This window comes from Camelus bactrianus, chromosome 23, assembly GCF_048773025.1.
Source record: "Camelus bactrianus isolate YW-2024 breed Bactrian camel chromosome 23, ASM4877302v1, whole genome shotgun sequence".
Lineage (NCBI taxonomy): Eukaryota > Metazoa > Chordata > Mammalia > Artiodactyla > Camelidae > Camelus > Camelus bactrianus.
Genome location: NC_133561.1, coordinates 35,913,797 through 35,928,711, shown reverse-complemented (window position 1 = coordinate 35,928,711; position 14,915 = coordinate 35,913,797).

Here is a 14,915-nt window from a genome sequence, read left to right as displayed (position 1 = left end):
TATGGGGAGGTATTAGCTCCAACTCGGTTTTACAGTGAAAATTGCAGGAACTTCAAAACGGCACTAGGAAACAGACTGAGAATCCAGAGTAAAAGTTTCTCCTGCAACCCGTTCCCTTGGTGCTAGATGAACGGACGTCTGTCCACATGCTCAGTTCTGAGAGATAAGTGTGTGTGAAAGCCGTCCTTCACCTAGCTTGTTGGGAACACAAAGTTTCTTTTGAGTTGCAAACTCCACTCCATACATATATATGGGGAGGTACAAGTTCCAACTCGGTTTTTCAGTGAAAACTGCAGGAACTTCAAACCGGCACTAGGAAACAGACTGAGAAACCAGAGTAAAAGTTTCTCCTGCAACCCGTTTCCTTGGTGCAAGATGAACGAAAGTCTCTCCACTTGCTCAGTTCTGAGAGATATGTGTGTTTGGTAGCCGTCCTTCACCTCGCTTGTTGGGAACACAAAGTTTCTTTTCAGTTGCAAACTCCACTCCATACATATATATGGGAGGTACTATCTCCAACTCGGTTTTACAGTGAAAACTGCAGGAACTTCAAACCGGCACTAAGAAACAGACTGCGAAACCAGAGTAAAAGTTTCTCCTGCAACCCGTTCCCTTGGTGCTAGATGAACGAACGTCTCTCCACATGCTCAGTTCTGAGAGATAAGTGTGTGTGAAAGCCGTACTTCACCTAGCTTGTTGGGAACACAAAGTTTCTTTTCAGTTGCAAACTCCACTCCATACATATATATGGGGAGGTACAAGCTCCAACTCGATTTTACAGTGAAAACTGCAGGAACTTCAAACCGGCACAAGGAAACAGACTTAGAAAACAGAGTAAAAGATTCTCCTGCAACCCGTTCCCTTGGTGCTAGATGAACGAACGTCTCTCCACATGCTCACTTCTGACAGATAAGTGTGTGTGAAAGCCGTCCTTAATTTAGCTTGTTGGGAACACAAAGTTTCTTTTCAGTTGCTAACTCCACTCCATACATATATATGGGGAGGTACTAGCTCCAACTCGGTTTTACAGTGAAAACTGCAGGAACTTCAAACCGGCACTAGGAAACAGACTGAGAAACCAGAGTAAAAGATTCCCCTGCAACCCGTTCCCTTGGTGATAGATGAACGAACGTCTCTCCACCTGCTCAGTTCTGAGAGATAAGTGTGTGTGAAAGCCGTCCTTCACCTAGCTTGTTGGGAAAACAAAGTTTTTTTTAGTTGCAAACTCCACTCCATACATATATATGGGGAGGTACTAGCTCCAACTCGGTTTTACAGTTAAAACTGCCGGAACTTCAAACCGGCACTAGGAAACAGACTGTGAAACCAGAGTAAAATTTGCTCCTGCAACCCGTTCCCTTGGTGCAAGATGAACGAAAGTCTCTCAACTTGCTCAGTTCTGAGAGATATGTGGGATGGTAGCCGTCCTTCACCTAGCTTGTTGGGAACACAAAGTTTCTTTTCAGTTGCAAACTCCACTCCATACATATATATGGGGAGGTACTATCTCCAACTCGGTTTTACAGTGAAAACTGCAGGAAAATCAAACCGCACTAGGAAACAGACTGAGAAATCAGAGTAAAAGTTTCTCCTGCAAACCGTCCCCTTGGTGCTAGATGAACGAACGTTTCTCCACATGCTCAGTTCTGAGAGATAAGTGTGTGTGAAAGCCGTCCTTCACCAAGCTTGTTTGGAACACAAAGTTTCTATTCAGTTGCAAACTCCACTCCATACATATATATGGGGAGGTACTAGCTCCAACTCTGTTTTACAGTGAAAACTGCACTTACTTCAAAACGGCACTAGGAAACAGACTGAGAAACCAGAGTAAAAGTTTCTCCTGCAACCCGTTCCCTTGTTGCTAGATGAACGAACGTCTCTCCACATGCTCAGTTCTGAGAGATGACTGTGTGTGAAAGCCGTACTTCACCTAGCTTGTTGGGAACACAAAGTTTCTTTTCAGTTGCAAACTCCACTCCATACATATATATGGGGAGGTACTAGCTCCAACTCGGTTTTACAGTGAAAATTGCAGGAACTTCAAAACGGCACTAGGAAACAGACTGAGAATCCAGAGTAAAAGTTTCTCCTGCAACCCGTTCCCTTGGTGCTAGATGAACGGACGTCTGTCCACATGCTCAGTTCTGAGAGATAAGTGTGTGTGAAAGCCGTCCTTCACCTAGCTTGTTGGGAACACAAAGTTTCTTTTGAGTTGCAAACTCCAATCCATACATATATATGGGGAGGTACAAGTTCCAACTCGGTTTTTCAGTGAAAACTGCAGGAACTTCAAACCGGCACTAGGAAACAGACTGAGAAACCAGAGTAAAAGTTTCCCCTGCAACCCGTTTCCTTGGTGCAAGATGAACGAAAGTCTCTCCACTTGCTCAGTTCTGAGAGATATGTGTGTTTGGTAGCCGTCCTTCACCTCGCTTGTTGGGAACACAAAGTTTCTTTTCAGTTGCAAACTCCACTCCATACATATATATGGGAGGTACTATCTCCAACTCGGTTTTACAGTGAAAACTGCAGGAACTTCAAACCGGCACTAAGAAACAGACTGCGAAACCAGAGTAAAAGTTTCTCCTGCAACCCGTTCCCTTGGTGCTAGATGAACGAACGTCTCTCCACATGCTCAGTTCTGAGAGATAAGTGTGTGTGAAAGCCGTACTTCACCTAGCTTGTTGGGAACACAAAGTTTCTTTTCAGTTGCAAACTCAACTCCATACATATATATGGGGAGGTACAAGCTCCAACTCGATTTTACAGTGAAAACTGCAGGAACTTCAAACCGGCACAAGGAAACAGACTTAGAAAACAGAGTAAAAGATTCTCCTGCAACCCGTTCCCTTGGTGCTAGATGAACGAACGTCTCTCCACATGCTCACTTCTGACAGATAAGTGTGTGTGAAAGCCGTCCTTAATTTAGCTTGTTGGGAACACAAAGTTTCTTTTCAGTTGCTAACTCCACTCCATACATATATATGGGGAGGTACTAGCTCCAACTCGGTTTTACAGTGAAAACTGCAGGAACTTCAAACCGGCACTAGGAAACAGACTGAGAAACCAGAGTAAAAGATTCCCCTGCAACCCGTTCCATTGGTAATTGATGAACGAACGTCTCTCCACCTGCTCAGTTCTGAGAGATAAGTGTGTGTGAAAGCCGTCCTTCACCTAGCTTGTTGGGAAAACAAAGTTTTTTTTAGTTGCAAACTCCACTCCATACATATATATGGGGAGGTACTAGCTCCAACTCGGTTTTACAGTTAAAACTGCCGGAACTTCAAACCGGCACTAGGAAACAGACTGTGAAACCAGAGTAAAATTTGCTCCTGCAACCCGTTCCCTTGGTGCAAGATGAACGAAAGTCTCTCAACTTGCTCAGTTCTGAGAGATATGTGGGATGGTAGCCGTCCTTCACCTAGCTTGTTGGGAACACAAAGTTTCTTTTCAGTTGCAAACTCCACTCCATACATATATATGGGGTGGTACTAGCTCCAACTCGGTTTTACAGTGAAAACTGCAGGAAAATCAAACCGCACTAGGAAACAGACTGAGAAACCAGAGTAAAAGTTTCTCCTGCAAACCGTCCCCTTGGTGCTAGATGAACGAACGTTTCTCCACATGCTCAGTTCTGAGAGATAAGTGTGTGTGAAAGCCGTCCTTCACCAAGCTTGTTTGGAACACAAAGTTTCTATTCAGTTGCAAACTCCACTCCATACATATATATGGGGAGGTACTAGCTCCAACTCTGTTTTACAGTGAAAACTGCAGTTACTTCAAAACGGCACTAGGAAACAGACTGAGAAACCAGAGTAAAAGTTTCCCCTGCAACCGGTTCCCTTGGTGCTAGATGAACGAAGGTCTCTCCACTTGCTCAGTTCTGAGAGATATTTGTGTTTGGTAGCCGCACTTCACCTAACTTGTTGGGAACACAAAGTTTCTTTTCAGTTGCAAACTCCACTCCATACATATATATGGGGAGGTACTAGCTCCAACTCGGTTTTACAGTGAAAACTGCAGGAACTTCAAACCGGCACTAGGAAACAGACTGCGAAACCAGAGTAAAAGTTTCTCCTGCAAACCGTTCCCTTGGTGCTAGATGAACGAACGTCTCTCCACATGCTCAGTTCTGAGAGATAAGTGTGTGTGAAAGCCGTCCTTCACCTAGCTTGTTGGGAACACAAAGTTTCTTTTCAGTTGCAAACTCCAAACATATATATGGGGAGGTATTAGCTCCAACTCGGTTTTACAGTGAAAATTGCAGGAACTTCAAAACGGCACTAGGAAACAGACTGAGAATCCAGAGTAAAAGTTTCTCCTGCAACCCGTTCCCTTGGTGCTAGATGAACGGACGTCTGTCCACATGCTCAGTTCTGAGAGATAAGTGTGTGTGAAAGCCGTCCTTCACCTAGCTTGTTGGGAACACAAAGTTTCTTTTGAGTTGCAAACTCCACTCCATACATATATATGGGGAGGTACAAGTTCCAACTCGGTTTTTCAGTGAAAACTGCAGGAACTTCAAACCGGCACTAGGAAACAGACTGAGAAACCAGAGTAAAAGTTTCTCCTGCAACCCGTTTCCTTGGTGCAAGATGAACGAAAGTCTCTCCACTTGCTCAGTTCTGAGAGATATGTGTGTTTGGTAGCCGTCCTTCACCTCGCTTGTTGGGAACACAAAGTTTCTTTTCAGTTGCAAACTCCACTCCATACATATATATGGGAGGTACTATCTCCAACTCGGTTTTACACTGAAAACTGCAGGAACTTCAAACCGGCACTAAGAAACAGACTGCGAAACCAGAGTAAAAGTTTCTCCTGCAACCCGTTCCCTTGGTGCTAGATGAACGAACGTCTCTCCACATGCTCAGTTCTGAGAGATAAGTGTGTGTGAAAGCCGTACTTCACCTAGCTTGTTGGGAACACAAAGTTTCTTTTCAGTTGCAAACTCCACTCCATACATATATATGGGGAGGTACAAGCTCCAACTCGATTTTACAGTGAAAACTGCAGGAACTTCAAACCGGCACAAGGAAACAGACTTAGAAAACAGAGTAAAAGATTCTCCTGCAACCCGTTCCCTTGGTGCTAGATGAACGAACGTCTCTCCACATGCTCACTTCTGACAGATAAGTGTGTGTGAAAGCCGTCCTTAATTTAGCTTGTTGGGAACACAAAGTTTCTTTTCAGTTGCTAACTCCACTCCATACATATATATGGGGAGGTACTAGCTCCAACTCGGTTTTACAGTGAAAACTGCAGGAACTTCAAACCGGCACTAGGAAACAGACTGAGAAACCAGAGTAAAAGATTCCCCTGCAACCCGTTCACTTGGTGATAGATGAACGAACGTCTCTCCACCTGCTCAGTTCTGAGAGATAAGTGTGTGTGAAAGCCGTCCTTCACCTAGCTTGTTGGGAAAACAAAGTTTTTTTTAGTTGCAAACTCCACTCCATACATATATATGGGGAGGTACTAGCTCCAACTCGGTTTTACAGTTAAAACTGCCGGAACTTCAAACCGGCACTAGGAAACAGACTGTGAAACCAGAGTAAAATTTGCTCCTGCAACCCGTTCCCTTGGTGCAAGATGAACGAAAGTCTCTCAACTTGCTCAGTTCTGAGAGATATGTGGGATGGTAGCCGTCCTTCACCTAGCTTGTTGGGAACACAAAGTTTCTTTTCAGTTGCAAACTCCACTCCATACATATATATGGGGAGGTACTAGCTCCAACTCGGTTTTACAGTGAAAACTGCAGGAAAATCAAACCGCACTAGGAAACAGACTGAGAAACCAGAGTAAAAGTTTCTCCTGCAAACCGTCCCCTTGGTGCTAGATGAACGAACGTTTCTCCACATGCTCAGTTCTGAGAGATAAGTGTGTGTGAAAGCCGTCCTTCACCAAGCTTGTTTGGAACACAAAGTTTCTATTCAGTTGCAAACTCCACTCCATACATATATATGGGGAGGTACTAGCTCCAACTCTGTTTTACAGTGAAAACTGCACTTACTTCAAAACGGCACTAGGAAACAGACTGAGAAACCAGAGTAAAAGTTTCTCCTGCAACCCGTTCCATTGTTGCTAGATGAACGAACGTCTCTCCACATGCTCAGTTCTGAGAGATGACTGTGTGTGAAAGCCGTACTTCACCTAGCTTGTTGGGAACACAAAGTTTCTTTTCAGTTGCAAACTCCACTCCATACATATATATGGGGAGGTACTAGCTCCAACTCGGTTTTACAGAGAAAACTGCAGGAAATTCAAACCGGCACTAGGAAACAGACTGAGAAACCAGAGTAAAAGTTTCTCCTGCAACCCGTTCCCTTGGTGCTAGATGAACGAACGTCTCTCCACATGCTCAGTTCTGAGAGATAAGTGTGTGTGAAAGCCAACCTTTACCTAGCTTGTTGGGAACACAAAGTTTCTTTTCAGTTGCAAACTCCACTCCATACATATATATGGGGAGGTACTAGCTCCAACTCGGTTTTACAGTGAAAACTGCAGGAACTTCAAACCGGCACTAGGAAACAGACTGAGAAACCAGAGTTAAAGTTTCTCCTAAAACCCGTTCCCTTGGTGATAGATGAACGAACGTCTCTACGCATGCTAGGTTCTGAGAGATATGTGAGTGTGAAAGCCGAACTTCACCTAGCTTGTTTTGAACACAAAGTTTCTTTTCAGTTGCAAACTCCACTCCATACATATATATGGGGAGGTAGTAGCTCCAACTCTGTTTACAGTGAAAACTGCAGGAAATTCAAATCGGCACTAGGAAACAGACTGAGAATCAGAGTAAAATTTTCTCCTGCAACCCGTTCCATTGGTGCTAGATGAACGAACGTCTCTCCACATGCTGAGATCTGAGAGATAAGTGTGTGTGAAAGCCGTCCTTCACCTAGCTTGTTGGGTATACAAAGTTTCTTTTCAGTTGCAAACTCCATTCCATACATATATATGGGGAGGTACTAGCTCCAACTCGGTTTTACAGTAAAAACTGCAGGAACTTCAAATCGGCCCTAGGAAACAGACTGAGAAACCAGAGTAAATGTTTCTCCTGCAACCCGTTCCCTTGGTGCTAGATGAACGAACTTCTCTCCACATGCTCAGTTCTGAGAGATAAGTGTGTGTGAAAGCCGTCCTTCACCTAGCTTGTTGGGAACACAAAGTTTATTTTCAGTTGCAAACTCCACTCCATACATATATATGGGGAGGTACTAGCTCCAACACCGTTTTACAGTGAAAATTGCAGGAACTTCAAACCGGCACTAGGAAACAGACTGAGAATCCAGAGTAAAATTTTCTCCTGCAACCCGTTCCCTTGTTGCTAGATGAACGAACGTCTCTCCACATGCTCAGTTCTGAGAGATAAGTGTGTGTGAAAGCCGTCCTTCACATAGCTTGTTGGGGACACAAAGTTTCTTTTCAGTTGCAAACTCCACTCCATACATATATATGGTGAGGTTCAAGCTCCAACTCGACTTTACAGTGAAAACTGCAGGAACTTCAAACCGGCACTAGGAAACAGACTGAGAAAACAGAGTAAAAGATTCTCCTGCAACCCGTTCCCTTGGTGCTAGATGAACGAACGTCTCTCCACATGCTCACTTCTGACAGATAAGTGTGTGTTAAAGCCGTCCTTAATTTATCTTGTTGGGAACACAAAGTTTCTTTTCAGTTGCAAACTCCACTCCATACATATATATGGGGAGGTACTAGCTCCAACTCGGTTTTACAGTGAAAACTGCAGGAACTTCAAAACGGCACTAGGAAACAGACTGAGAAACCAGAGTAAAAGATTCTCCTGCAACCCGTTCCCTTGTTGCTAGATGAACGAACGTCTCTCCACCTGCTAAGTTCTGAGAGATAAGTGTGTGTGAAAGCCATCCTTCACCTAGATTGTTGGGAACACAAAGTTTTTTCAGTTGCAAACTCCACTCCATACATATATATGGGGAGGTACTAGCTCCAACTCGGTTTTACAGTGAAAATTGCAGGAACTTCAAACCGGCACTAGGAAACAGACTGAGAATCCAGAGTAAAAGTTTCTCCTGCAACCCGTTCACTTGCTGCTAGATGAACAAACGTCTGTCCACATGCTCAGTTCTGAGAGATAAGTGTGTGTGAAAGCCGTCCTTCACCTAGCTTGTTGGGAACACAAAGTTTCTTTTCAGTTGCAAACTCCACTCCATACATATATATGGGGAGGTAATAGCTCCAACTCGGTTTTACAGTGAAAACTGCTGGAACTTCAAACCGGCACTAGGAAACAGACTGAGAAACCAGAGTAAAAGTTTTTCCTGCAACCCGTTCCTTTGGTGCTAGATGAACGAACGCCTCTTCACATGCTCAGTTCTGAGAGATAAGTGTGTGTGAAAGCCTTCCTTCACCTAGCTTGTTGGGAACACAAAGTTTCTTTTCATTTGCAAACACCACTCCATACATATATATGGGGAGGTACTAGCTCCAACTCGGTTTTACAGTGAAAACTGCAGGAACTTCAAACCGGCACTAGGAAACAGACTGAGAAACCAGAGTAAAAGTTTCTCCTGCAACCCGTTCCCTTGGTGCTAGATGAACGAACGTCTCTCAACCTGCTCAGTTCTGAGAAATAAGTGTGTGTGAAAGCCGTCCTTCAACTAGCTTGTTGGGAACACAAAGTTTTTTTCAGTTGCCAACTGCACTCCATACATATATATGGGGAGGTACTAGCTCCAACTCGGTTTTACAGTGAAAACTGCAGGAACTTCAAACCGGCACTAGGAAACAGACTGAGAAACCAGAGTAAAAGTTTCTCCTGCAACCCGTTCCCTTGGTGCTAGATGAAAGAACGTCTCTCAACCTGCTCAGTTCTGAGAAATAAGTGTGTGTGAAAGCCGTCCTTCACCTAGCTTGTTGGGAACACAAAGTTTTTTTCAGTTGCCAACTGCACTCCATACATATATATGGGGAGGTAGTAGCTCCAACTCTGTTTACAGTGAAAACTGCAGGAAATTCAAATCGGCACTAGGAAACAGACTGAGAATCAGAGTAAAATTTTCTCCTGCAACCCGTTCCCTTGGTGCTAGATGAACGAACGTCTCTCCACATGCTGAGATCTGAGAGATAAGTGTGTGTGAAAGCCGTCCTTCACCTAGCTTGTTGGGAATACAAAGTTTCTTTTCAGTTGCAAACTCCATTCCATACATATATATGGGGAGGTATTAGCTCCAACTCGGTTTTACAGTAAAAACTGCAGGAACTTCAAATCGGCCCTAGGAAACAGACTGAGAAACCAGAGTAAAAGTTTCTCCTGCAACCCGTTCCCTTGGTGCTAGATGAACGAACTTCTCTCCACATGCTCAGTTCTGAGAGATAAGTGTGTGTGAAAGCCGTCCTTCACCTAGCTTGTTGGGAACACAAAGTTTATTTTCAGTTGCAAACTCCACTCCATACATATATATGGGGAGGTACCAACTCCAACACCGTTTTACAGTGAAAATTGCAGGAACTTCAAACCGGCACTAGGAAACAGACTGAGAATCCAGAGTAAAGTTTCTCCTGCAACCCGTTCCCTTGTTGCTAGATGAACGAACGTCTCTCCACATGCTCAGTTCTGAGAGATAAGTGTGTGTGAAAGCCGTCCTTCACATAGCTTGTTGGGGACACAAAGTTTCTTTTCAGTTGCAAACTCCACTCCATACATATATATGGTGAGGTTCAAGCTCCAACTCGACTTTACAGTGAAAACTGCAGGAACTTCAAACCGGCACTAGGAAACAGACTGAGAAAACAGAGTAAAAGATTCTCCTGCAACCCGTTCCCTTGGTGCTAGATGAACGAACGTCTCTCCACATGCTCACTTCTGACAGATAAGTGTGTGTGAAAGCCGTCCTTAATTTATCTTGTTGGGAACACAAAGTTTCTTTTCAGTTGCAAACTCCACTCCATACATATATATGGGGAGGTACTAGCTCCAACTCGGTTTTACAGTGAAAACTGCAGGAACTTCAAAACGGCACTAGGAAACAGACTGAGAAACCAGAGTAAAAGATTCTCCTGCAACCCGTTCCCTTGTTGCTAGATGAACGAACGTCTCTCCACCTGCTAAGTTCTGAGAGATAAGTGTGTGTGAAAGCCATCATTCACCTAGATTGTTGGGAACACAAAGTTTTTTCAGTTGCAAACTCCACTCCATACATATATATGGGGAGGTACTAGCTCCAACTCGGTTTTACAGTGAAAATTGCAGGAACTTCAAACCGGCACTAGGAAACAGACTGAGAATCCAGAGTAAAAGTTTCTCCTGCAACCCGTTCCCTTGGTGCTAGATGAACGAACGTCTCTCAACCTGCTCAGTTCTGAGAAATAAGTGTGTGTGAAAGCCGTCCTTCACCTAGCTTGTTGGGAACACAAAGTTTTTTTCAGTTGCCAACTGCACTCCATACATATATATGGGGAGGTACTAGCTCCAACTCGGTTTTACAGTGAAAACTGCAGGAACTTCAAACCGGCACTAGGAAACAGACTGAGAAACCAGAGTAAAAGTTTCTCCTGCAACCCGTTCCCTTGGTGCTAGATGAACGAAAGTCTCTCCACTTGCTCAGTTCTGAGAGATATGTGTGTTTGGTAGCCGTCCTTCACCTAGCTTGTTGGGAACACAAAGTTTCTTTTCAGTTGCAAACTCCACTCCATACATATATATGGGGAGGTACAAGCTCCAACTCGTTTTTACAGTGAAAACTGCAGGAACTTCAAACCGGCACTAGGAAACAGACTGCGAAACCAGAGTAAAAATTTCTCCTGCAAACCGTTCCCTTGGTGCTAGATGAACGAACGTCTCTCCACATGCTCAGTTCTGAGAGATAAGTGTGTGTGAAAGCCGTCCTTCACCAAGCTTGTTGGGAACACAAAGTTCCTTTTCAGTTGCAAACTCCACTCCATAAATATATATGGGGAGGTACTAGCTCCAACTCGGTTTTACAGTGAAAACTGCAGTTACTTCAAAACGGCACTAGGAAACAGACTGAGAATCCAGAGTAAAAGATTCTCCTGCAACCCGTTCCCTTGTTGCTAGATGAACGAACGTCTCTCCACATGCTCAGTTCTGAAGAGATAATTGTGTGTGAAAGCCGTACTTCAACTAGCTTGATGGGAACACAAAGTTTCTTTTCAGTTGCAAACTCCACTCCATACATATATATGGGGAGGTACTAGCTCCAACTCGGTTTTACAGTGAAAACTGCAGGAACTTCAAACCGGCACTAGGAAACAGACTGAGAAACCAGAGTAAAAGATTCTCCTGCAACCCGTTCCCCTGGTGCTAGATGAACGAACGTCTCTCCATCTGCTCAGTTCTGAGAGATAAGTGTGTGTGAAAGCCGTCCTTCACCGAGCTTGTTGGGAACACAAAGTTTTTTTCAGTTGCTAACTCCACTCCATACATATATATGGGGAGGTACTAGCTCCAACTCGGTTTTACAGTTAAAACTGCAGGAACTTCAAACCGGCACTAGGAAACAGACTGAGAATCCAGAGTAAAAGTTTCTCCTGCAACCCGTTCCCTTGGTGCCAGATGAACGAAAGTCTCTCCACTTGCTCAGTTCTGAGAGATAATTGTGTTTGGTAGCCGTCCTTCACCTAGCATGTTGGGAACACAAAGTTACTTTTCAGTTGCAAACTCCACTCCATACATATATAGGGGGTGGAACTAGCTCCAAATCTGTTTTAAAGTGAAAACTGCAGGAAAATCAAACCGCACTAGGAAACAGACTGAGAAACCAGAATAAAAGTTTCCCCTGCAAACCGTTCCCTTGGTGCTAGATGAACGAACGTCTCTCCACATGCTCAGTTCTGAGAGATAAGTGTGTGTGAAAGCCGTCCTTCACCAAGCTTGTTGGGAACACAAAGTTTCTTTTCAGTTGCAAACTCCACTCCATACGTATATATGGGGAGGTACTAGCTCCAACACGGTTTTACAGTGAAAACTGCAGTTACTTCAAAACGGCACTAGGAAACAGACTGAGAATCCAGAGTAAAAGATTCTCCTGCAACCCGTTCCCTTGTTGCTAGATGAACGAACGTCTCTCCACATGCTCAGTTCTGAAGAGATAATTGTGTGTGAAAGCCGTACTTCACCTAGCTTGATGGGAACACAAAGTTTCTTTTCAGTTGCAAACTCCACTCCATACATATATATGGGGAGGTACTAGCTCCAACTCGGTTTTACAGTGAAAACTGCAGGAACTTCAAACCGGCACTAGGAAACAGACTGAGAAACCAGAGTAAAAGTTTCTCCTGCAACCCGTTCCCTTGGTGCTAGATGAACGAACGTCTCTCCACATGCTCAGTTCTGAGAGATAAGTGTGTGTGAAAGCCATCCTTTACCTAGCTTGTTGGGAACACAAAGTTTCTTTTCAGTTGCAAACTCCACTCCATACATATATATGGGGAGGTACTAGTCCCAACTCGGTTTTACAGTGAAAACTGCAGGAACTTCAAACCGGCACTAGGAAACAGACTGAGAAATCAGAGTTAAAGTTTCTCCTAAAACCCGTTCCCTTGTTGCTAGATGAACGAACGTCTCTCCGCATGCTAGGTTCTGAGAGATATGTGAGTGTGAAAGCCGAACTTCACCTAGCTTGTTGGGAACACAAAGTTTCTTTTCAGTTGCAAACTCCACTCCATACATATATATTCGGAGGTACTAGCTCCAACTCGGTTTTACAGTGAAAACTGCAGGAACTTCAAACCGGCACTAGGAAACAGACTGAGAAACCAGAGTAAAAGATTCCCCTGCAACCCGTTCCCTTGGTGATAGATGAACGAACGTCTCTCCACCTGCTCAGTTCTGAGAGATAAGTGTGTGTGAAAGCCGTCCTTCACCTAGCTTGTTGGGAAAACAAAGTTTTTTTTAGTTGCAAACTCCACTCCATACATATATATGGGGAGGTACTAGCTCCAACTCGGTTTTACAGTTAAAACTGCCGGAACTTCAAACCGGCACTAGGAAACAGACTGAGAAACCAGAGTAAAATTTGCTCCTGCAACCCGTTCCCTTGGTGCAAGATGAACGAAAGTCTCTCATCTTGCTCAGTTCTGAGAGATATGTGGGATGGTAGCCGTCCTTCACCTAGCTTGTTGGGAACACAAAGTTTCTTTTCAGTTGCAAACTCCACTCCATACATATATATGGGGAGGTACTAGCTCCAACTCGGTTTTACAGTGAAAACTGCAGGAAAATCAAACCGCACTAGGAAACAGACTGAGAAACCAGAGTAAAAGTTTCTCCTGCAAACCGTCCCCTTGGTGCTAGATGAACGAACGTTTCTCCACATGCTCAGTTCTGAGAGATAAGTGTGTGTGAAAGCCGTCCTTCACCAAGCTTGTTTGGAACACAAAGTTTCTATTCAGTTGCAAACTCCACTCCATACATATATATGGGGAGGTACTAGCTCCAACTCTGTTTTACAGTGAAAACTGCAGTTACTTCAAAACGGCACTAGGAAACAGACTGAGAAACCAGAGTAAAAGTTTCTCCTGCAACCCGTTCCCTTGTTGCTAGATGAACGAACGTCTCTCCACATGCTCAGTTCTGAGAGATGACTGTGTGTGAAAGCCGTACTTCACCTAACTTGTTGGGAACACAAAATTTCTTTTCAGTTGCAAACTCCACTCCATACATATATATGGGGAGGTACTAGCTCCAACTCGGTTTTACAGTGAAAACTGCAGGAAATTCAAACCGGCACTAGGAAACAGACTGAGAAACCAGAGTAAAATTTTCTCCTGCAACCCGTTCCCTTGGTGCTAGATGAACGAACGTCTCTCCACATGCTCAGTTCTGAGAGATAAGTGTGTGTGAAAGCCAACCTTTACCTAGCTTGTTGGGAACACAAAGTTTCTTTTCAGTTGCAAACTCCATTCCATACATATATTTGGGGAGGTACTAGCTCCAACTCGGTTTTACAGTAAAAACTGCAGGAACTTCAAATCGGCCCTAGGAAACAGACTGAGAAACCAGAGTAAAAGTTTCTCCTGCAACCCGTTCCCTTGGTGCTAGATGAACGAAATTCTCTCCACATGCTCAGTTCTGAGAGATAAGTGTGTGTGAAAGCCGTCCTTCACCTAGCTTGTTGGGAACACAAAGTTTATTTTCAGTTGCAAACTCCACTCCATACATATATATGGGGAGGTACTATCTCCAACACCGTTTTACAGTGAAAATTGCAGGAACTTCAAACCGGCACTAGGAAACAGACTGAGAATCCAGAGTAAAAGTTTCTCCTGCAACCCGTTCCCTTGTTGCTAGATGAACGAACGTCTCTCCACATGCTCAGTTCTGAGAGATAAGTGTGTGTGAAAGCCGTCCTTCACATAGCTTGTTGGGGACACAAAGTTTCTTTTCAGTTGCAAACTCCACTCCATACATATATATGGGGAGGTACAAGCTCCAACTCGGTTTTACAGTGAAAACTGCAGGAACTTCAAACCGGCACTAGGAAACAGACTGCGAAACCAGAGTAAAAATTTCTCCTGCAAACCGTTCCCTTGGTGCTAGATGAACGAACGTCTCTCCACATGCTCAGTTCTGAGAGATAAGTGTGTGTGAAAGCCGTCCTTCACCAAGCTTGTTGGGAACACAAAGTTCCTTTTCAGTTGCAAACTCCACTCCATAAATATATATGGGGAGGTACTAGCTCCAACTCGGTTTTACAGTGAAAACTGCAGTTACTTCAAAACGGCACTAGGAAACAGACTGAGAATCCAGAGTAAAAGATTCTCCTGCAACCCGTTCCCTTGTTGCTAGATGAACGAACGTCTCTCCACATGCTCAGTTCTGAAGAGATAAGTGTGTGTGAAAGCCGTACTTCAACTAGCTTGATGGGAACACAAAGTTTCTTTTCAGTTGCAAACTCCACTCCATACATATATATGGG